Genomic DNA, 24,085 nt, shown 5'->3' with positions numbered 1-24,085 from the left:
TCTGACAGGGTGGACTTTAGTCAACACAGAAGGCTTTGCAGTGCTGAGCGTAAGCTGGGGGGGGAACCACTTCCGTTCTCCGTCCTCTGTCTTGCCCTTTTCACCTGGGTAGCTCAGGCGTGAGTGCGTTTCCACCGGGGTAGCGTAGGCGTGATTGCCCTTTCATCTGCTGGCCTTTCTTCGCAAGCCACCCACAACCTTCTGTTCTCACTCCAGGAACTGGAACCTGGGGCGATTTCTGCTGGTTCTAGACTTTGGACTAAGGAGTAACTGGGGCTCTCCCCCACAGTCTTGAGGACAGCCGGGCACACCGGTCCCGCGACCCTTTAGCACCTCCTGCATTGGCTGTTCACGGGAAGCTCCGAGGTTGGTGCATGGTGGGAGCTGCTTGTCCTGTTGGTGCTGGACTCCAGGTGCAGGGAATAATTAACGGAGCTTGCGCTGTTGAAGTGGAGGCTTTCCTTGTGGGCTGGGCTATAAGGCAGTCTGGCCTGCTTGCTGGCAGAGACCCTGATTCCTGTTGGCTCCGAGGAACCAAAGACTGAAGGTAGGGAAAGAAAGCTCGGAATTTCCCATGGTTCTTCTTGGACTGATGGTTGTTGAGAGCCCCTGGAAGGTACTGATGTGAAGTGTCTGATCCCTGAAGCAGCTCAGGGCTTCTAGGGTCTTCCAGGGCCCCTAGCCAAAGTCTTCTGTCAAGTCGGTGTTTGCAGATAACAGCGCTGAAGGAACCAGATGTTCTGGGAAATGCCAGTAGCCGGCTAGGGAAAAGCTGTTTCCAGTCTGTCCTGCCCAGCGCCCAGCATATGGTGGCTGTTTAATAAATGCTCCTTGAAGCAGGAGACGTGTTTCCAGCCTGGCTCTGTCAGTGTTCTGCTAACATCAGATTTCATAATACAGACCCTGGAGGCTAACGGCCTGGTTCACAGCCTGATCACGTCACTTCCAAGCTGTGTCTGTGGGCGGATGTCCGTAGCGGTGGTGGAGCCCCCAGGGTGCACCGTGAGTAACAGAAGGTGTATCTTATAAGAAGCACTCAGAAGAGCCCAAGGCTCATGGGAATAGAGTCAGTCACCAAAAATAAGCACAGAGTATAGAGAAGGTGAGAGTTACCTCATGAGAGAGGGGAATGGGATCAGGAAGATCTCATGAGATATTTAAAAGACAAAAATGTTGTTTTCATAAACGAGTAAGAGCCTTCATTGTGTTGGGGTCTCATAAATGTTATAGATGTTTGTAAATGTTTTAGCATTTGCTCAACGTGTAGTAAAAATGCAAAAAACAAACAAACAAAAAGAAGAACATGGGATGTACTCACTCATATTTGGTTTCTAGCCATAAATAAAGGACATTGAGCCTATAATTCGGGTTCTTAGAGACGCTAAATAAGAAGGAGAGCCCAAAGAAAACCATATAGGCATCCTCCTGAACATTAACCTTCATCAGGCGATGAAAGGAGACAAGAGACAGAGACAGAGAGACCCACAGTGGCGCACCAGACTGAAATCTCAAGGTGCAAATCAGGAGCAGAAGGAGAGAGAGCACTAGCAAGGAACTCAGGACCGCGAGGGGTGCACCCACACACTGAGACAATGGGGGATGTTCTATAGGGAACTCACCAAGGCCAGCTGGCCTGGGTCTGAAAAAGCCTGGGTTAAAAGCGGTCTCGCTGAACATAGCAGACAATGAGGACTACTGAGACCTCAAGAACAATGGCAATGGGTTTTTGATCCTACTGCCCCTATTGGTTTTGTGGGAGCCTAGGCAGTTTGGATGCTCCTCACCTTTCTAGACCTGGATGGAGGTGGGTGGTCCTTGGACTTCCCACAGGGCAGGGAACCCTGATTGCTCTTTGGGCTGACGAGGGAGGGGGACTTGATTGGGGGAGGGGGAGGGAAAGGGGAGGTGGCGGTGGGGAAGAGACAGAAATCTTTAATAAATAAATAAATAAACAAACAAACAAACAAATAAACCAAACAAACAAAAAACCCCGGCCCTCTCCAGTGTCATATGCTGCCTTTTAGAACTCCTAAGACCACGGAGGCATTAAACTGTGCAACCTGTCTTATTCTTGCAAGACCCTGTAAGGATGTGCTATCTTACTTCCTTTTAATGGGTGAGAAACCAGGTTTGGTATGTAGCTTGTTCAACCACAGGATTTCCCTGAACTTTTCAAGAGCATGTATCCTCCGGCGTGTAAACCCAGCTCTCTGATACAGTGTTACAGACGAGGCCTCCTGGTAAGGAGTCAGCCTAGAGCTCTACCCTTGCAGGCTGTTCTCTTCCGCAGCTGGAGTCAGGATGCCTCCCACCAGAAAGACCAAGACCAGGATGCTGGCGCTGGGTGTCAAGGCTGCAATCTGCCTTTTCTTCCTGTTGTTCTAGACTCCAGGTCCTCATGGGTTTATAGCTTATGGAGAGAGTACAGTGTCCGCTTTGGAAGGCAGGCGAGTGAGGATTTCACATGTGTGTGTGTGTGTGTGTGTGTGTGTGTGTAGGGTTGGACTTTCCTGGTACTTCTTTCTTCTAAAAGAATCAGGCTTCTCCTTTAAAGGCCTGGAGAAGGTGGAGGCCCTCTTTCTATTTATTATAGGTGCTCGGCGGCTATTCCTGTTTGGACACTGGTTCTTTAAAGCAGGCCCCTTCTATTTAGAAACATCATGTGTGATATTGAACACCAGGGCTGGGCAAGCACTCTAGGGGACTTTCAAGGTCACAATTCTAGGAAAATCAAAGGCTCCCTGTATCCCAAAGACATCCTTGTGATTGTAAAAACACTAACAAAATAAACTGGCTCTAAAATCTACCCTTAAAACAGACCTTAGGTGCTCAGTGGGAATGAGAAAGCCAACATTGGTACCACAATCACCATCAGGGCTGTCCATCTCACAAACGCCCTCCATCTTCCAAAGCTGAAACTCTGAACTTATTAAACAGTAACTTCCCATTACCTCCTTCCTCCAGTCATGGACATTCTATTTCTATGCATAATTTGACTAATCTGTATATCTTTATGAACCTTACAAACACATATGCTTTTGTACCTGGCTGATTTCATTTAGCATATTGTTTCATGGTTCGGCTGTGTTATATACCAGATCCTCATTTTTAAGACTGGGCCCGGCTCCACTCTGTAGATACACCATTTGATAGACACTTGGACTTTGCCTTTCCTGTGATCTTAAGCCTGTACCAGCCTTCCAGACACGATGGAGCGTCTTTGTGGATCTGGGTTAATTAGATCTGGGTTGATAGAAAAATGTCAAACTCTCTCCCTAAACCAAGACGTCGAATTGAGTCCGTAAGTTTTTAATTCCATCTTGAAGTTGCCAGGGGTGGCTGCAGTGGTGTACTTGATTGAGACGTTGTGGGAGGAGCTAGGCAGTGATATCTGGCAGAATGCCCACTTCATTCTGGAGGGAAAAGGGCTGTCTTAGGGGGCAGCAGTTCCATGCTGGGGCCCTGTGAAGTCCAGGTCTTGGCAAGGCCTCAGGTATGTGGGTCCAGAGGTTGAAGAGTTAGTTAGACTGGTTGGAAATCCAGGCCTGGACTCCACAGAGGAGGATTTCCTTTGCTTTCCAGAAACATCCTGATTGAGGGCTGCTGTTGGGTCTTAGCTGAATGGAGCAGAGATTGGGAAAAGGCTTTGGCAGAACAGGGTGGCGAAGTGGGAGAGTCATGTAATAACCCTCAAATACCACTTCCCTCAGTGTGCCTTCCCACCAGCTACTTTTGAAGCTCATAGATATTTGATGCCTTGGAGGCTGTTTTAGAAGTAGGCATTTGCTTTTTTTTTATTAGGGGAGACTAGTCTTGTGTTCTGTACCCATGGGTTCCCGCACTGTATTGAGGTACTGCAGGCATGGCAGTAAACACTCAGAGGTGCCGACAGGTCTTTACAATGTTGGAGGAAAACAGCTGCACTCAGCATCTCCACGTGGGATGCCCATGAACTATTGGCCCGAGTAGTTCATAGTTTCAAAGTGAGGTTGTGCTGCATGCCTGTCTATGACGTCATATCTTTGGGATGCTGGGTTTTCAGTGGTTGCCTGATAAGCATCGAGTTTCTTGTAAAAATCAGAGGAACAAGAACCAGAGCAATGGAGGTGACATCGGGGAGTTTCCTGTAGTTTTGATTGGCATAGTGGTTACATGGATATGTGCAAGTATATTAAAGTTCCTCAGACTATAAAAAGGGGAAGAAAAAAAAAAGAAAGAAAAACCAGAGTAGTAGTATTGTGGATTTTTCAGTGCCCAGTAGGTAATTGTGATGAGCAAAGACTAAAATAAAAATACTACTTTGAAACTTTTATATGTACCAATTTTTCAAACAGCTCCTAAATTGTTAGGACATTGATACTTAATTCATTGACTTAACAGTTAGAACCATTCTTTCACCCCAGGGCTTTCATAAAAATTATTGACATAGTAAAGAAAGCTTGGGAACCTCTGCTTTATTCTATCAGAAAATACTCCAAATATTGCATTTACATTTAAGTGTATCTGTCACGGGATTGGAGATAAGATGGCAAGAGAAATCACTTTGCTTAGAGACTTCCTAAAGTAAATAGCTCTGGTGGTTGTGTTAATAGTAAGTTTGACACATGTTTGAATTGCTAGGGAAGGGAGACTCAGTGAGGGATTGTCAAGTCATGCCTGTGAGCATGTCGGTCACACCTGTGAGCATGTCGGTCACACCTGTGATCATGTTGGTCACACCTGTGAGCATGGTGATCAGTCTGTCAGCATGTCCATTATGCCTGTGAGCACTGTAGGTCACACCTGTAAACATGTAGGTCACGCCTATGACCATGTTGGTTACACCTGTGAGCATGTCGGTTACACCTGTGAACATGTCAGTTACATCTGTAAACATGTCCGTGGAACCTTGGCTCTGTTGCACCTGGACATCTCTGAAACCATGTGCTGTAATCTGAGCATGAGACAAATCAAACTTCCTCTACCCAGGTACTTTGTCAGGGTATTTCATCCCGACAGCAGGACAGGAAGCTGAGACCCATATCCACCCTGCGACTTTCTCTGGTCACAGAAGGACTACAGATTGCCTGTATAAAAGCGAAAAGAGACAACATGGACAGAAAGTGTCTCTGTGGTCTGCTCCATCTACCAATGAGATAACTGCTACACCTTGGTGGATATTTTTCAGAGTTTTTCTTTTTTCTGTGAAAAAAAATTAATAAAAGTTTACCAAACTTGGTTGTTAATTTAAAAAATTTTTCTGTCTTAGAGTCATCTTCCCTGTCAAAATGTGTACAGTCATAATCATATGTAACAAATATGCATACTTGAGGTAAATAATTTCTGGGAAGAAAAGACCCATTTCTTCAATCTTTGTTACTGATTGGAGGCTGATTTCACCAACAGTGGCTCGACTCTGCCCCCTTGTGACTAGATGCAATAGTCAACCTTTTCTCTGTGACTTGTGTGAGGTAGGACTTGTGTTCTGACTCGGAGAGTATTGAATGGAACCTTTTCAGGAGTTTGTAGTTGATAAGGAGACATGTGGCATCTATAAATATGTAAATAACTAAAATAAAACGAAAGCAATCAGTGTCACGAGAGCCGCGGTTATAGTTCCATATTGTCCCGACGAGGCTAAAGGCAGGTCTCACAGCAGCAGGAACAGCGGTAGCAGACATTACTGATGGCTGAAGACCCAGGCAGTGCTCTTTGCATTTTTCATTGAAAGAATTTATCTCTTCTAGGTCTTTAGATACTGGTAGGACTGGGGGCCAGAGGGCTGAGAGGATGCTGGGATGGAGGGAAGGACAGTGCTCCATGGAGAGACCTGCTTGTGAGAGAGCAAGGCCGTCTGTATCTGTGGAGAAACGAGCAGGCCTTCCAGATTGCTAGAGGGCAGAGTGAGCAATGGCGTCAAAAGACCTTAAATCTCCTGCTAAAATCATGACCTTAATTCTCTTGACGGGCAGCGAGAATCAGAGATCCGAGCTTTTTGGTGGGCAGTTATGGGATCAGAACTGGGCTTTAGAAGAACACATGTAAGCAGTGTGAAAGACGGGAGCGTCAAACAGAGGACCGAGTTAGGAGTGTACGGCGTGGGCCAGCTGGGCTATCACACAGCTCTGAAGAGGGAAGGGGGATGAAGCTGAAGTTGGTCAGGATGTCAGTGACGACAGTTTGATTGTTCCAGGAAAGCCGCAGTAGCGTTGGGTGAGCTTGAGCGGAGGTCTGATAGCCCAGTGGGCTTGCTTTACCTCAGCTATACCGAACCTTCACCGGTGGTCACGTGCCGCCTTTTCTCTAAGAAAATCGCTGCTTCAAGGGCACCGCGTAGAACACATTGTTTAGCCTCCTGTGTGGGATTTCGCTCCAGAGATCTGGACCCATGGCAGCCAATCTAATCTGTAAGAACAGGCAGGACATTCGATCCCTGCCGAAAGGTCACGGAGGGACCCGGCTCTGCTGCTCTTTCTCGGCTGGGAGATGGCAGCTGGGAAAAGGAGCCACAATGTTGCTCCTTTCCTGGCGTAGATAGCAGCAGGCGTTTCACTGGCCAGGAACAAGCAGGATTTCGATTCCAAGGGTGGCAGAGAACTGGCCGTGTGGTAGAGGAAGGCGTGGCAGCCGTTTTGAGCCATTTTAAAAGATGGCATAGTTTTCCAGGACGATTGGAGTTCCGCAAGCCCTCCAAAACCGTATTGCTTCAGGCTTAATCTACAAATGCTTCTTAATATGCCAAACACCTAGAGTAGCCATGCTCAAAGCAAGACCTGTTCTTTCCCAGAACCTTCTTGATGCCTTCAGCCAGGCCCCAAGGATGTGGCTGACCCTGATGGAATGCAAACTAGATACACAAATCTCTGCCAAGCTGGGAATGAATGCGATCTTTCTCCTAGTTCTTTGTGGTCTGTCTTCACTAAGTCCGTGTGAACATGTCCTCAGAGTATGAGCAGCAATGATGTGCATGGAACTGACTCTACCCATCTGTCTCCCTCCATAACCATCAAACTTTTCTGCCTCAGTGGTCCTTTCAAATGCTGCTCCTGGAGAAACTGCCTTGAGTTATAACCCGTTTAAAAGAGAACCGAGTTGGACGAGCAAGGATATATTGGGTACTTCTAGGGCATCTAGGGTCTAGGATTCATGAGGATTTTCATGGCTTTCACCTCTGAACGTCAGAGAATGTTTTCCCGCGCCTGGGCCAAGAGGTGTGACTGGACACCACACAGAAGAAAGCGAGTTTCGAGTTTGTGGATCACTGATTACCACGCTTGAGTTATCGCCAACTTTGCCAGAGTCGTAACTCAACGCTGATTTGGCATTAGCGTACAGCGGTATCATATTTCAGGCCCTATCAGATCTGAGTTGGGTACTTCATCACTTTTTAACTGTTTAGATGATGCTCCTGTTAACTAGGCTCTACGCTTTAACATCAACAGGCAGAAGCTTGGGATGGTTCACGTCTAGTTGAGTTTTCATGGCTAATTGGGCACACATGTACTAAATTTGCCCCTCTACTTGGAAGTGAAGGATTTTACTAAATATGAGCTTTTTTTTTTTGCAATACCAGGCAGCCCATTTTCATTCGCTTAAGCAGTCTTCGAGACGTGAACCATTTTTCAGCATTATATCTTAACGTGTTAACTGTTCTGCTTTCACAGAGCAGATTTCTTTCAGTGGCTTAAATGAGAATTCACAGAAATCATAGCCTTTTAATTAAAAGCAATCCATTTCCATGCCAGATACTCCGGATAATCCCCGGTGACCCACAGAGGAACACATTTCTGGGCTAGAAGTGTGCATGTGGGACCCGACCCTTCAGAAGCCTGGCACAAGTCCTGACGGAGGCTGTGAAACAGGAAAGAGACAAATAGAAAGCACATCAGGGGCAGTTTTCAACTTAAATGATTTGGGTAGTAAAATCATTTTCTTCATCACAGGATGGCTTGATGGAAGTGCTGAGGTTGCTACATCTAACGCTTATTTGTCCACCCGACTTCCACCCACTCTTTACAGACAGCCCTGGAAAGCTGGGTGTTTTGAACCTGAAACTAGCACAAGTCATTTCTCAAACTACAAGGGGTCTGTCAACTCGAACAAAAGATTCAGATGGTTTTGTTTTAACTGGAAGGATTCTTGAAAATTCTTGATGTCCTGTCATGACAGAGGCAGCTGTTGGGCAATCAAATATTGCCTGGGTGAAACAAGAAGACACAGGACACCAGAAGGTGGATGATGTCTATCTTTAACTCCGGCCTGGCTCTTTACTAGCTAGCTGCCAGGCATATTCTCCCCGTTTCTGTTTCTTCAGTTGTTCTGACAGTGACTCTATGCACTCTAACCAACTCACAGAGCTCTCCCGAGGACCCTAAGGAGTGTGTGGGTGGCTCTCTTTCATTATTTGCATCTCTTTATTTTTCCATTTTTAACAGTTAAAAAAATTAAAGCATCATACAAATCGAAGTGTGTGCATGTGTGTGTGTGTGTGTGTGTGTGTGTGTGTGTGTACCTGTGCATGTGAGTGTGGAGGCCAGAGGTCAACTTGAGGTTATCTTCTTTAGTTGGCTCTCTCTCCAGACCTTACCTTTGCAAGACGGGGTCCACTGCTAAACCCAGAGCTCACTGATTTGTTTAGAGCACCTTGAGCAGGCTCTGGGCCAAAAATAAAACTGACCTGAGCTGAGTGCTCAGGTCCTCCTTGAGCAGCAAGCAGATGGCAAATTGACTTGGAGTAATAATGTGCAGATAAAGACTAAGTTTTTATTCCTTATGGCAGTGTCCTCAACCTTCCTAATGCTGTGACCCTTTAAAACAGTTCCTCATGATTTGGGGACCCCTACTGTAACATTATTTTCGTTGCTACTTAATAACTGTAACTTTGCTGCTGTTATGAATTATAATGTAAATATGTGTGTCTTCCGACCCCTTCCACAAAGAGTCGTGGCCCAGCTGAGAACTACTGGCCTACAACCTTGTTTCATTGGTGAGTTAGTACTTTGGGTAAGGAAATACTTTGTGGGTACTGACTGACTTAAGTGAAGGCTTCTCTTTGCTCTACTTTTCCTTTTTCCTCCAGAGAATTGGGCCAAAAATAAAACTGACCATGTAGCTTGTGATTGTTTGGGAGTTTCAGCCAGGTGCCATGTGCTGGGATCCATCCAAGTCTGAGCTGTGTGCATGGATGCAGTCTATTCTGATAAGGGTGCATGCAGGATGTTTGGGGGGATTTTTCCTGTGATAATTGGGTTGGCTACTGGAACCCCTCTTGTAAACACATCTCAAAGCCAGAGACACTGCCCTTTCTCCTGTCTCTGCTTCCCACTGCCCCAATGTCTCATTCTGCTACCTCGCTGATCTCGCAATAACCCAGGAAGCCAAGAGGGAGAATCTTCCTGTGTAGGAAGGGGGAGAAATTGCCCAATTCTGCCTTTCTTTCAAGAAAGGGAGGTGGAATTTAGGTTCCTCTCCTCTATATCTGCATGGTCAGTGGTCAGTAGATATGAGCCCTGGGTATTAGCGCTTAGATGAGAATTGAGACGACTTCACAGTGCAGCTTGGCCTGCAGGGGAGAGGGGCGGTGACTCTCAAATTCACCAAGACTGACTGAACTACCAAACCATAAATGGTGGTGACCTGGAGGTGGAGTGCCTGAGACTCACTATTGCAGCGGACGGGGACATTTGACAGCGCACAATCAAAAGTAGTGTAGCTGAGTGTGGAACAGGGGAGAGATGCTGCGGTGGGCTTTCTGTCTTCATTTTCTTTGGCCACAAGCAAGTTAGGTTTTACCCATGACGATCAGACTTCAAGACATGATCACTTGAGACCAAAAGAGGGCTTCCTCCCAACCCATCGCCCTTGTTCCCTGAGATACGTAAACTGAAGTTCAGCCTGGAGAAGTGATGAACCCCAGGTCACAGAACTGTGAGTGGCAAGGTTAAGAGCCAGGTCATTTAATTTAGCACCTCATTCTAAAGAGATGGATAGACCTGGTTTCATGAATCTGAGGTGCGTTTTATTGAGCACCTACTGGACACAGTGAACAGTCTATTTACTTTCTTCCTTTTCCTTCCTTCCCTTCCCTACCTTTCCCTCTCCCCTCCTCCCAACCCCTCCCCTTCCCTCCCCTTCCCTTCCCTTCTCTTCCCCTTCCTACAACCCCTCCCCTCCCCTCCCCTTCTCTTCTCTTCCCCTCCCTGTTTCCTCCTTCCCTTCCCTTCTTTTCCTTTCTTTTCCCTTCCCTTCCCTTCCCTTCCCTTCCCTTCCCTTCCCTTCCCTTCCCTTCCCTTCCCTTCCCTTCCCTTTCCTTCCCTTTCCTTGGCTTCCCTTCTTTTTTTCTCTTTTCTTTTCCTGAAAGGTTAATGCAGTCATGACATCCATTTGGGGCCTTAACTGCCGGAAAACCTAACAGCCAGCAAGGGCTTTCTTGGGTTACCCTAGCAAGAGATCTCTGCAAGTCAAACACTATTAACTTTAACGAAGCAGCTTTGATGGCCTGGAAGAGACAGCCGACACCGTATTTCCTTAACAATAAAGCACTCTGACAGATGAAAACAAACAGGCTCGAGATAACGTATAGCGTTTCAGGGACCAGGCAGGGCAGGACCAATAATGAGCAAAGACGGATGTGAGCGGTGTTCCTCTGTCTGCCCTGGAAACTTGTAAAAGGTGGGGCTGTCCCAGCCCCACTGCCTGGGAGGAATTTCAGAAGACACCCAGTTTCATGAAGGGGCTACGGGAGACTCTTCACGGTAGCCACTGGATCTGAGTCCTTTCCCAGGTCTGGAGCTCTTGGTGCACCAGAATGTGACCACGCCTGCTGCTGTCTTCCCTGTGGACTGAGCTTCTCAGCTCTGGAAACTGTCCAGGGACTTGGGACTGCCATGCAATGGAGCTGCCGGGACTTAACTCTGTTTTGACAATTCCTAATGCCGAACTTGGCCGAACCCAGACACAAGAACAGCAGAGCCAGTCGGGGCTAGGCTTAGTGCTAATGCCCCTCGGAGGCTGCAGAGGGAGGCGGTGTACAGACCACCACACTTGATCATTAACTATTAAATGCATACTTCAGCTACACTATGATGACTGGGAATTAAAGAAATTGTTTTGTTTCAATTCCCTATCAATCCAGGTCAATTACAAATGCCCCTATTATATGCTTTCCTTGGGGACGTTTTTTGAGTGTGTGGGAGGGGAAAGAATAGTACAATTGTGCTTTTGAACTTTTGTGCATGTGTTTTGTTTTGAACGCCACAGCCTTTTTTCAGAGGCAGTTTTTCTACGGCTCTACTGGGGAGCCTGAGATCACATGTGTAATAGGCACCAGTCATGACTGAGTGGATTTCAAGGCCCTGGAGGGTGTGTGTGTGTGAGAGAGAGAGAGGTGGGGGGATGGAGAGACAGAGGCAGATAGGGGGTGGCGGAGGAATGGATCATGACGACAGAGCAAGAGCCCATCCCAAACTGCTGGCAGAAGTGCACTGGTAATTCCAAGACCCTTATTTAACCAAAGAGCCGTGGTTTCGACTCAGAGCCTTTAGCAAGATGCTCTGTAAGTTGTTCACTCTCCTGCTTTCCTAAGGGTCTTATGCAAACATTTCATTGAAATTTTACCTTTTAAAAGTTTATTTACTGTGTGTGCACCTGTGTGTGCATGTGCACAGGCCCGTGTGAGCCACAGTGTGTATGTACATCTTGGGGCATCTTCCAGAAGTCAATTCTCTCCTTTCACTGTGCATTCTGGGGTTTGAACTCGGGCCGCCATGCTTGTATGGCAAGCACTTTTACTCAGTGAGCCCTCCCACTGCCTCTTACTTTATCCTTAAAAGACACCCTATACCAGCATCATGGGTGCTGTGGTTACTGCCTCTGTGTGACCAGTTGGGAAATGGAACTATTGAAACATTGGTTTACTCCCTGTAGTAAAAGGAGGAGCGGGCTGCGCCCCACCTCCCGAAAGGGGCGTGTGCCCTTTGTTCTGTCCCACCTGGCAAGCTTACACCCGAAATAATTACACAGAAACTGTATTCATTTAAACACTGCCTGGCCCATTAGCTCTAGCCTCTTATTGGCTAACTCTCACATCTGATTCAACCCATTTCTAATAATCTAATAATAATAATCTAATAATCTAATAATATCACCATGAGCATGTGGCTTATCAGGAAAGATTCAGCATGTCTGACCTGGCAACTTCATGGCAGGCGGCTCTCTCTGCCTCTGCTTTCTGCCTCCCAGAATTCAATTCTATAGTCTCCACCCATCTAAGAGCTGCCCTATCAAAGGCCAAGACAGTTTTCTTTATTCAACCAATGAAAGCAACACATAGAAAGAAGACCCTCCTACACCACTCCCTGCGGTCACACAGCTCGTAACTGCTGTCCCCAGAGTCTACGCTTGGCCTGCTGCACTCTGCTGCTCTGGGTTTGTGCTGGGAGCGCGTGACCAGAGATCAACAGCGGGAGGAAGTGAGGCCTTGAATCAACCAGACTTAGGACAACAAGACAGGAACGACACGTACTGTGCATACTAGCTCCTGTGCTGGTGTCTGTCCACATGATCTCACGTCACCTTGACAGGCTCAGGCGTTCTGATCTGCCTGCCATCACTAACATACATCTAGAAAGAGCTGTTTAGTGTCTCTGAGCCTCAATTTCCTTATCAGTGAAAGGTGACAGTCATAATTCCTTCAAAAGAAGGTTGTGAAGATGAACAAGATAATGCAGGGAGAAAGCCTGTTCTCTAGAGGGAACTCCAGGAAAACGACCACTTTATTATGATGAGGTAAGCTATTGCTATCTTTTCTTTATGGACAAGAAAACAGAGCTCAGAGAAACTGGTCAAGCCCACGTAGCAAATGGAGAAACTGAATTCACTCACATACCTCAGCCACCTCACTGTTTTCAGTCCCTGGGACCCTGCTCTTAGCCGGGAGCAGTGACCCTCCCAAGTGGGTCACAGGTAGGCACTGACTAAAATGTTCAGCCAGTCAAACCTCCAACTGCGTGATAAGGAGATGTTGGGACACATCTTAGAAACCGTGATGTGAATTTTGACATCGGATCCTTTCCAGGGCTACTACTCATTGGTAAGATGTCTGTCCCAAGGTGGTGGCAGGAAGCCACCACACCCAGTCAACCATGCCATCCCCAGACTGAAGAGCAGGTAGCTGCAGGGCGCGGCACAGTGCTCCGTCAGTTCCAGGAGTGTGCCAGCATTTGAGGAGGAAGCAGGCTTTGTATCAGTGGGTTTTGTTCTGCGCTCATGCAAAGCAGGCTAGGCTAAGCTAGGAGGCTGGGCAGGTTGTGTGTGTTAAATGCATTTTCAGCGGGCACTTTAAGTCTATGACGGATTTTTCAGGATGTAACCTCATAGCCAGCTGAAGAGTTTCTGTATCTAATTCAGAGTTCTTATATGGATTACCCCACTATGTCACCCAGCCTCTTGGTGACTCTTGGAAGCCAGTTTACCAACGCTGCTCTCATCTTCGATCAGGTTAGGAATGCGGGGCTTGGGGAGCCTCAGCTTAGGCTGCTATGTGGAAGTTTTCATTGTGCTTGGCTTGGGATAACTCCTGAGTTTGAAAGTAAAGCAGACATTCCCATTGCCCCTTCCCACACCTTTGACTGATACCAGAGTTCTATCTGATGTGTAATTAGCTACAGTTTTGGGTTCAGGTCTCCAGATAGGGCCAGGGGCGGGTGACGACTCAGGGGGCGTGTTCTCTCAAGAACATGTTCTCCTATTGCAATCTGAGGATGCCTTTCAGAGGCCAGAGGAGATGCCTGTCATAAATGTCAGCCCAGGACCAATTCCCAGGGACTCATTGGGATTTCCACACTCTCAGAGTTGTCCTCAAGCTGCTTTGACCCTGGCTGCCCCAGGCTGACACCTGCTGACATTGAGCATGTGAACGTGGGCTGAGAAGGAGGGCGTGTTAGGCTCAGGGTGACTGCTGCTGTTTCCCGTCTTTTCTTACCTGCCACCTGTCCATGCAGGTGAAGTCACAGGACTGTTGAAGGAGGGAGGCGCCGCAGGAGAAAACATTCCCTGGCTGTGAGTAGATCATGGTTAGGGCAGAGGGGAAAACTCTCCTGGGTTTGTTTTTTGAGACAGGAGGAACTGGGAATGCTTGGTATCTGAGCGTCACTCTGCCTCTTCCCATTCTGCACGGAGCAGCCCCTTTCTTGTGTGTGCTGTGATCAGCAGTGACCACGAGCCTGGCTTACACATTTCTCATCCTTCAAAGGCCTTGGCTGATTGGTTTTATGTGGGTTTTGGTGCAGGGGACAGTCATGGACTTTCTGCTCCTTCTGTCAGGGTGATTACTGATGGCTCCTGGCAGTGGCAGGAAGCTGGGCTGAGTTAGCAATTACTAATGGCAAAACCATCTCAAATCACTGCCCTCTAGTGGTTCACTGGAAAACATCCACATAATAGGGCTGGGCTGAGAGGCATTCAAATGCAGACTGGATTTAAACAGGGTGAGTAAAACACTAGGATGCCTGTTAAGGAGGTGACTCAGTGGGTAGAAGTGCTTGATATGCAAACATGAGGACCTGAGTCCAAATCTCTGGAACCCACATAAAAAGCCTGTAACCCCAGTACTCTGGGGGCAGAGACTTAAGGTCACGGGATCTTGATGGGTGGCAGCCTAGCTCCAGGTTTAGTGAAAATGTGCCACACATATATCCCAATCTCCCCCCGTCTGGTTCTCCCTCTGTCTCTCACATACACTAAAATTTCAGAAAGAGCAGGATGGCGGGAGAACAGAACCCCTAATTTTTACAAAAGAGCATCTCCCTTTTAAAGAGCATCTTGTATTTGTTCTTTGACAATTTCATACATGTATACAACATATCCTGCACGTACCCACCCTGACCCCTTCCTCTGATTCTCTTCAGTTCACTCCCTCCTGCTTTAATGCCCCCCCTTTTTGTTACCCACTGAGTCCAGTTCTATTGTCTGCTGGAATGTTGGCTGACCTTGGGCAAGTCTGATGGAGTACCCCTATCTACTCCGTCCCTTCTCCCTGCCCATTGGTGAACTTGGACACCGTCTAGAGTCCCATTCAGCCTGTTCTCATAAAAGGCAAACCAACACAGACCCCCCCTCCCACCCCTCCCACCCTCCACGCCCCCCCCAAAACCAAACTGTGCTCTAGGCTATATGTTCTTCCTCAGACTGTGCCTCTAAAGCCCCTTGACTGTTGCTGCTGTTTGTTCTGCCTCCTGGTGACACAGTCCGCGAGGCCTGCTACAAGCCTCTTTTCCCTACAAAGCATCCCCTGGGCACTGGCATTCCTCACTCTGTAACCAGGATTCTGTTTGGGGAAGAGGATCACTCTTACGGTATGGAGATGAAAAAGCCGTTCATGGTCTATGCACCTTAAGATCTGGCTTTCCCCCATTTCTTCACAGTGAGGACAGATCTTAATTTAACACGGTAAGTTGAACTGTGTGCTCCCTTCCTCGAGATTTTAACTTTACCCTTAAGTTGACTCTTGCCTACTCTGTGACCTTGTGCCCCAATTTTTCCGTTTACTTCCTGGACTGCTTTTGAAGGGTCTATAAATCTCCTCTTAGGCCAGCCCTTTTCTTGAGATGAATAATATTTGTATTCTTGTCGTGCAACACGGTTTTACAACGATGCCAATTTATTATCTTCTGGCAGTCTAGACTTTCGCCATGTTTTGCTTTCATTTTTCTTTTTCAGCACTGAACACACAACTAGTCTTTCTCTTAGCCTTCGTCACGATGATCACTTTAAAGAATGAACTTTTCCCTTCCTAAGGCATACCCAGAAAATGGCACGTGTGAAGGTCTCAGTGAGCTGACCCAGTCTGATATGGGCTCAGAGCAGAACAGGGCTCAGTTGGGGACTATCACATGGAGGGACAGCCAGAGGGGAGACAGGGACCCCCATGAATAGGTTGTCTCCTGGTTCTTCGGTTGGGGTGAGCAGGTTTACTGCCCCCAGCCCCAATGTAGGACCCTGCCTTAATTGAAATCACATACTTTAATGATCTCATGATCACTGACTTCCTTCCAGGGACTTTCAGGCTGCGTGCGGAAAAGTCAGTGAGGCAGAAACCAGCTTCAGTGACCTTGTCCCCGAAGCCACGGGGATTCCGCATTGAGCAGAAGGAGGGCGAAGCAGATAGGGTTTTTCTTCAATGTTATCTTCTAAGCACTTAGCTTCTCCTAGGAGCCCAGTTCCCATGGTACCGTTCCTCCCCTTTATGAAACATCTGATGCTTTGTGCCCATTGTTTGCTCGTATCTTTATAAACTCACTCTGGGGCTGGTGCTCTCTGTTGGAGGTCTTTGAGTTCTGATGATTGATGACCTTCCACAGTGGCAGTTCATCCAGTCCTTGCTAGGGACTCGGTAGAATTTACACATTAGGGTCTTACTCATGAAGTGTCCAGGGCATGGCCCATGTTGACTGTGGGTAGGGGCAGCAAGTGACACAGACAGGCCCCTGAAGCCAGGTGACCTCCTAGTGTGACTAAAAGTCAGATATGCTATTTAAACCTTGAAGTATTTTTTTTTGTATTTATTTATTTATTTACACAATATTCTGTCTGTATCCTGCAGGCCAGAAGAGGGCACCAGACCTCATTACAGATGGTTGTGAGCCACCATGTGGTTGCTGGGAATTGAACTCAGGACCTTTGGAAGAGCAGGCAGTGCTCTTAACCGCTGAGCCATCTCTCCAGCCCCAAACCTTGAAGTATTTTAAAATGGAAATAGGAAGTGTAGCCTGAGGATTGAGGTGCTGCCCATAAAGTCTTTAGCAATACTGTTCCATGAATGTTAGTTATTACAGTTATGGGGATGGAAGATTCATCTAGAGGATCAGTGTGGGCACGCAGAAAAGACTGAGTTGGGCCCCCTACCTCATGCATAGCTGTGTGTTCTGGAAACCTCACAGGATCACCTCAGCTCAAACTTAAGGTTGTCAGGAGGCCTGTATTAGATACGAGGTATCCTAGATGTGGCACATGGAACTTGACATGTTAGCCAGTTCCCCATGCTCTTAGGTCTTCTGTGGTGTTAGATCGTGACTCTAGGAAGTCTTTTAATCAAGTTTCCTTCGCACAAGGCACACATTAAAAAAAAAAAAGAGTCCTCTTGAGTGGGTCCTTCCACCAAGGGCATGCCAAACATTTAGTGCTTCCTTTCAAGGCTGAGAAGGTGTTATTTATTTATTTGTTTTATATATATACATATGTCTATGTATATATATATATGTTTTTATATATGTATATATGTTGTATATTTTATATATATATATACTTATACATGTTATTAACAACCATCAGTTGTTATTTTCCTTCCTATTGCAAGGATAAAATATACTGACAAAAGAATCTTAAGGGAGAGGAGACTTATTTTGGCTTACAGTTCAAGGTACAGTTCATAACGGTTGAGAATTCATAGTGGCAGGAGCGTGAGGTCTCTGGTCTAATTGCATCCAGTCGGGAAGCGAAGAATGATGGACATTAGTACTCGGCTCACTTCAACAGCTGCAGCCCAGGATCCTAGCTTAGGGAATGCTGCCACCACAGTGGTTCCCAACATCGACAAACCCAATCAAGATTATCCTTTGCAGGCCTCTCAGAGGTTTGTCTCATCCAGTTGGTCACCGAGATTAATCCTTACAGTAGGTGGAGTACTTGCAGTTTAAGTTTGGGGACCTGAGTTCAAGTCCCCAGAGCCCACAGAAAGGCAGGTGCTGTAGTGAGCATTTGTATCCTCAGTGTTTCTATGGGGAGTTGGGAGGTGGAGATAGGAGACTCTTGGGAAGCTCAGGGACCAACAGGAGACTCTGTCTCAAGGTGAACGGAAAGAGAGAAGAGATGACTGGATTGTCCTCTGACATCCACAAAGTCACATGACCTGTAGGGTCCACACAACTATTGTGGCACTCAGGTACCAGCTCACATTCTTGGTCTGCTCCTGTCTCTCTCCTGCTTCCCCCAACAAGTTTTAAAACAGAACCTCAAACAAAAAGTGCAATTCCTTTCCAAGATCAAAACTCCAGACCAAAACACAGATTTACACTGTGGATTGTAAATATTGCTGGCTTTTTTTTTTTTTCAACGTTAAACAAATGCACTCATTGTTGCAAAACAATATATGGAAAGTTCTCCTAGTCTGCCCCCTGTAGGATAAAATGTCCCAGTGGGAAGTGGTGCACAACGCTGGTGAAGTTCTTCTGGGACACCAAGTAAGTACTTTGGATGTCCACAACCTCCTTGGAAAGGTGCCATTGCTGTGGTCCTTCCAGGTGTCTTGGTCTCAGAGTCTGCTGGACTGTTGGGCAGACTTCTTCGGGCTTGAGTTCCCTAGAGGATTCTGTTTCTTTTGTAAAGGAAGAAGGAAGCTTCTGGCTGTTGCTTTCCTATGAGTGGTGAGACCAGAGAAGGAGCCCAGTGTGGTGGCAGCTCTGGGAGAGCTCATTGAGTCAGGCAGATCCGGGAGGAGTGGCGACACCCTTCCTGGTGTGAGCGGCGGCCTGCGGCCTGCTCGCTGCACACACACACACACACACACACACACACACACGCTTGATTTACAGTCCCAGTCGGACAGCATCTGAGTCTAATTCCCTGGGTATATGAAAGTTCAGGAGATCTCCACCAAGTTAGCCATTCAGGGGTGCACTTTACCAGAAGCAGATGGGGAAAATAAAACACTTTAGTTTATGAGTATTTTTCTATTCAGGGGAAGGAGAAAGAACAAAAAGAGTTGCCAAATTGATTCTTGTCAAGCGCTAATTAAATATTATTCATGATTAATTTTGATGTTGATGTATTCAGTGTTTTAACAGTGTCGTAAATATCTGGAAGAATGAAATAACTCACTTCGTGTGGTGTAATAAATCATACACACTTCTGTCCCCATGTGGCCTCCTGAGCCAGCCTGATTATTGTTTTTAAAAATAATACACTTGCTAGTGACTTTTCTGGAATGTTCTTCGTGAATGTGAGGAAATAATTTCCTAATCACTCTTTGAAGTCGCCATTTTATCTGCTTAAAGCACTTTTATAATTATAAGAAAATTAAAAGCTTATTGCTTAGTGATGTATCATTAACAGGTGTAGATAAGGTAAGGTCTACTTTTGAAAATCCAGGTGGGTTTGAGGAGAGGCAGGTGGGTGAGGATATAGACGAAACAAGACCAGCCTTGGATGACTGATTCTTGAAGCCTGGTGATAGACGCATGGGAATTTATTGCAATATTCCCTACTTTGATGCATCCTGTAATTATCTGTACTATATATTTGAAAAGCCTTTTGTGAGGATGAGCTCAGGGATTTTCATTGAAAAAATATGGCAACTAGCCCTCATTGAAAGCATCTATTATTAATCATGTTCGAATATGTAGTGGTTCCAGCCTGGGGTTGGTGACTAATGGCGGCGATGAAAACAGTGACAGTAGCTCCTATTTAATTGGATGTCACCAGTGGGCAGTGCCTACAGCAGATCTTTTACATTCTCACGTATTCTCTAAGGCCTGTGGGGTAGCTGAGGGGTAGAGCGCTTGCCTAGCATGACCAAGGCTGCGGGTTCAATCCCTGGTACTGGGAAAATGAAAGGCTGTGATGTAGGCTATATGTAGGTTAAATATTTTGTTCTTACCTTGAAGATGAGAAAACAGAAACTTAGGGAGATTAAATTGTTTGATAAAAGGCAGTCGCTCCGTGGCAAAGTGAGGTCTCTGATGTTCCAAGGTGAATCCTTTCATTTTCATTGAAAAAGGAACTACGTTTACTGACATGGTCGGGCTGCAGTCATTCATTCGAATAATTTGAAGAGGAAGGCGATTTAGAGATGTTATAGTCCAGAGATGCTAAGTCGCTGCCATGCCTGCTCTTGCCCCATGCCTGCGGTGGTAGATTCTACTAATTAAATGTGACACTCACACTGATTCAAGATTCCCTTCAACATAGTGCCTGGATAACTCAGCTAGAGACTCGGAGCTGGCACCTGGCAAAAATCAACCTCTCATTTCTCTTTCATTTTTCTTCACAGCAAACAAGACAATTGAGTCCCAGAAAAAGCCACAACTCTCTCAAGGTCCATGGACGGTCGTTAACAAAGTTCTCACTGCTCTTGATGACAGGTTCTGGGCCGCTTCTGTCTGCGTCTTCTTCCGTATGCTCACGTACATTAACAGAAGCTGCTCGGAACAATGTGGCATCAATATTGGGTATTTATTGCCCAGCTCTCATCTTCTAGCTGTGGCTCAAACCAGGTCAGTTCTCAGAAACATCTGCTGGTTTCCTAAAACAGCAACAGAGCCCGAGGCTGAATTTAGTCAGACAGCTGCATTCACAGGCCCCAAAGCCCCTAGCAACAGAAGTCTACAGTCCCTAGTCACTCTCCTTAGGGACACATGTGGAAGGCTCTATTCTGTCCAGTCAGGAAGGATGACATAAAGCAGACAGCCATTGCAGTCCCTCACCAGCCTCACCGTCCCCCCACACTGGTGGACTTGGGGAGCACTCAGCTGACCCCAGTAGTCCTTCTCCCAAAGGACGTTTAGACTCAGACTCCTCACAGGGTCGTAGGCCCCGTCTTCTGTTCTGAAGATGTTTGGGTCCTTGGATAACTTTGACCCACATTATTTACCTTGGCAGCAGAAATCCTACCTACAGAATGTGTGCTTTACCTAACTAAATCTTAAGTTCTTTGGAGATTTTTGTGGCTAGGGTTCTGTCTTCCCCAAGAGACCCAGAAACAAGGCAAGAATTTCCAGTGGAATTTGTGTGTGTGTATGTTTTATTTAAATACATCTGTGAATTGAGCAGCTAATAGAAACCCATGTAATTTATGTGACAAGTGACAGGTAGTGTGAAAATAACTTACCCATGTCCTGTTATGAATTTGCACCATTATGCTAGGTACCGTCATATGTCACCAGCAGACCATTAAGATGGAGTCGACAGTATTTTCTTAGGTAAAGGGGTCATTATTTTTGCTGTTTGTTCCTAATTTCTTAATTGTCAGTGAAGACCATTAGGGCCAAGGATTATTTCACACGAAGACACAGATCGAATGTGTGGGAGGCAGAGTGACCTCGTGAGTGCTGATAAAAACCTGCTAATGCGAAGAACCTGCTAGCGTGCCATGAGCTCCAGGCTGGGATCTGCGTGTGCGCCTGTGGTTGGCGTGTCAGTAAGATACGTGCATGTGGCGTGTGGAGAATGGGGAGACCAGCAGTGGGTAGTCGGTCTCTGGAGGGACTCGACTTCCCTGTGAGGGTGTGCGTGCCAGCGAGAGAGGCTGGATGGCTTGGAGTGGTTCACAGCTCTTCTGGTTTCTTTTCTAAGCTATGCAGCAATGGGAGATGGTCGAGTCAGGAAAGTGCCTGCTGTACAGACATTCGGACCCCAGTTAAGGTCTCTGTGTCCCTGGAGCTCACTGACCATCCAGACTCACCAAATGGGGAGCTCTTGTTTGAGTAAAAGATCCATCTCCCAAAAAACAAGTGGAGAACAAAGGAAGAACTCACCTGGTGTCACTTTCAGAATCTGAACTTGTGTCTGCATGAATTGTATACATACACACACACCACATACCATACACATGACACACACAGTGCACACACCACACACACTACACCATGCATACACACATACCACACACACACCCCACATTACACTACATACATACACACACCACACACACTACACATACGCCACACAATACTATATCTACACACCACACTCACATACACACTGCACACATACCACACCACACACACATACACCATGCACACACACTGCATACATACCACACACACTACACATACACACCTACCACATACATACCATATACACTACACATACATGTGCACACCACAAACACACACCACAGATATACACCATATACACACTACACATATACCACACACACCACATACACATGCATACCACGCACACCACACAAACCACACACACACTACACACATACTACATACACACTACACACACATACACCACACACACCATACACATGCATACCGCACACACCACACACACACGCACACACACACTACAGCCCCCCTCACAAGACAGCAGGTGAGTTTATAGCATTAATAACCTTCCTAAGAGAATGAGAACTGCATAAAGCCTCCCAGAGCAGCCGACTTAAAGCAGAATCAGTTCCAGTTCCTCCTGGAATTCTTACTGCGTCTAGACATCAAGGCTGGAAGGTGGCTCAGGTCATCTTGGCCTCTCCAGTACAGATGTGTATGGTGAGGGCACCTACAAAAAACAAAGAGGAAGTGGCTGCAGCTTATTTCTTAACTCACGGAAGCCCTCCCGTTGCTGCTATGACTTACATCCCGTGCTTTGTAAAGACACGGCATCTCCAGTCATTTCTAGTTAGTGTGTGTGGGGTGTGGAGGCCAGGGCGCAAGCCCAGGCAACGTTTCTCAGGTACTGCTCACTTATTTACTTTTTTTATTCTTTGAGATAGGGCCTCTCATCAGCCTGAAACTTGCTGAGTAGGCTGGCTAACCAATATCTGCCCTTTTTCCTCCCCAGCGCTGGGATTACAAACACAGGCCACCATGTCAACTTCTGTATGTGGGTTGGAGATTGATCCTAAGTCCCCCCTTGCAAGCACTTTCCTAATAGAGTTATCCTGATCTCTCTTAACATGGAAAAGCTGGCTTCTTTAGAAGAGCCACCATTATTCAGAAGGACAATTTGACTGTAAAAGGAAACCACGTGTCACTTCTTTTCCATCCTACTTAGGATCTTTGGGGTGGTGTGACATGTATACAGCACAGGGAGAGGATCACATGATGAGGTGAGAACTCTGGAAGCCATTCTTAGAGAAAGGGAAGAAGCAGGCCAAAAGGGAGTCAGAGACAGCGGCCTAAGTCTAGACCCAGAGAGGTAAAGAACGTAGTTGGTTTCAGGGAGGTGGTAATGGCGCTGCCTGTGTATGCCGGGCACTGTGACCATATAGCAGTGACCAGGACAGATAGACAGCTGTTTGGTCAGGGTACAGCACTGGGTGGGGGAAGAAATGGGAGAGTAGGGCCAACCCATGGAAGGTTTGAAAGGCCTTACTGAAGAGTTCACCCTTGGCAGCTTGCTTACAGAAGGGTAGTTCCCAAGCTCTGTGGATACAGCTGCCAGTCTGATGAAAACGCAGCATTAGAGCACCTGAAACATGCCTGAGCCAGCAGCCCGAGGTGGGCTCAAGGCTTTCTGGAAGAGTCAACTGCTTTACGGATAGAAGATAAAGAGAGTCCATGAGCACACACAGTATCTTTCCTGATAAATATAGCTATTTAAAACTATGATAACACACCCTGCCATCTGCTCCAGCCTTGAAACAAAAAAAAAAAAAATCTACTTCTCTTGCCCATTCTAGAAGTCAGGCACTCTTTCCTATTTTATTTACTTATTTTTAAAAGATTTATCTATTTTTACACACACACACACACACACAGGTATTTTGTCTGTATGTACTTCTTCACACCAGAAGAAGGCATATGATCCCATGGGACTGCAGTTATAGATGGTTGTGAGCCACCGAGTGGGTGCTGAGAATTGAACCCAGGACCTGCAGGAGAGCAGCCAGCGCTCTTAACCACTGGGCCATCTCTTCAGTCCCAGGTCTTCCAATTTTTTTAAACCTTGCACTTGGTGCTGTCCACTTGAAGAGTTAAAAATGAAAAGAGACTATCTGGTAGACCTCTTTGGACTGCCCAAAGTCAAGATGTAGCATTGCTGCTGGCTAACTGATGACCACGTGTCTCTACGCCTGTCCTTCTCTGCTGTAAGTGGAGGAATGACAGACCTCCTTAGAAGAATTGGGGGGGTGGGAGACTTAATTGAAAGAAGGTGGCAACACTCTCGGTAAGATGGGGACAGCCAGCTGCACGGAACCCTGGAGGGGCTGAGGGTGGCCTTCCAGGTTGGCAGCCGTGGTAACGGCCACCACAGTGCCCAAGGGGTTTCCCAAGCTCCCTCTGAGTTCCGCAGTCACTGACAAGGTAGGGCAGGGTGGTGGGCAGGGAGAGAGCTGCTCAGCTTTCCCAGATTCTGGTTCTGGTTTCTTGGCGTCACTGGG

General features: G+C 46.8%; 1 long non-coding RNA gene across 2 annotated transcripts in view; it reads left to right on the top strand.

The window, feature by feature from the left end:
- The first annotated feature begins 15,111 nt into the window (after positions 1-15,111).
- LOC126504698 (uncharacterized) overlaps positions 15,112-24,085 on the top strand; it is a 65,418-nt gene continuing 56,444 nt past the window's right edge. For both annotated transcript variants that reach the window (XR_007592684.1, XR_007592685.1), the window contains exons 1-2: positions 15,112-15,426; positions 20,024-20,246. This is a non-coding gene — a long non-coding RNA (uncharacterized lncRNA). The remainder of the gene's footprint in view (positions 15,427-20,023; positions 20,247-24,085) is intronic.

The sequence above is a fragment of the Alexandromys fortis genome, unplaced genomic scaffold (assembly GCF_014885135.2).
Source record: "Alexandromys fortis isolate MF-2015 unplaced genomic scaffold, M_Fortis_MF-2015_v1.1 scaffold_12, whole genome shotgun sequence".
Classification (NCBI taxonomy): domain Eukaryota; kingdom Metazoa; phylum Chordata; class Mammalia; order Rodentia; family Cricetidae; genus Alexandromys; species Alexandromys fortis.
Note: the sequence above shows the minus strand (reverse complement) of the source record. Positions and strands in the feature narration are given on the sequence as shown.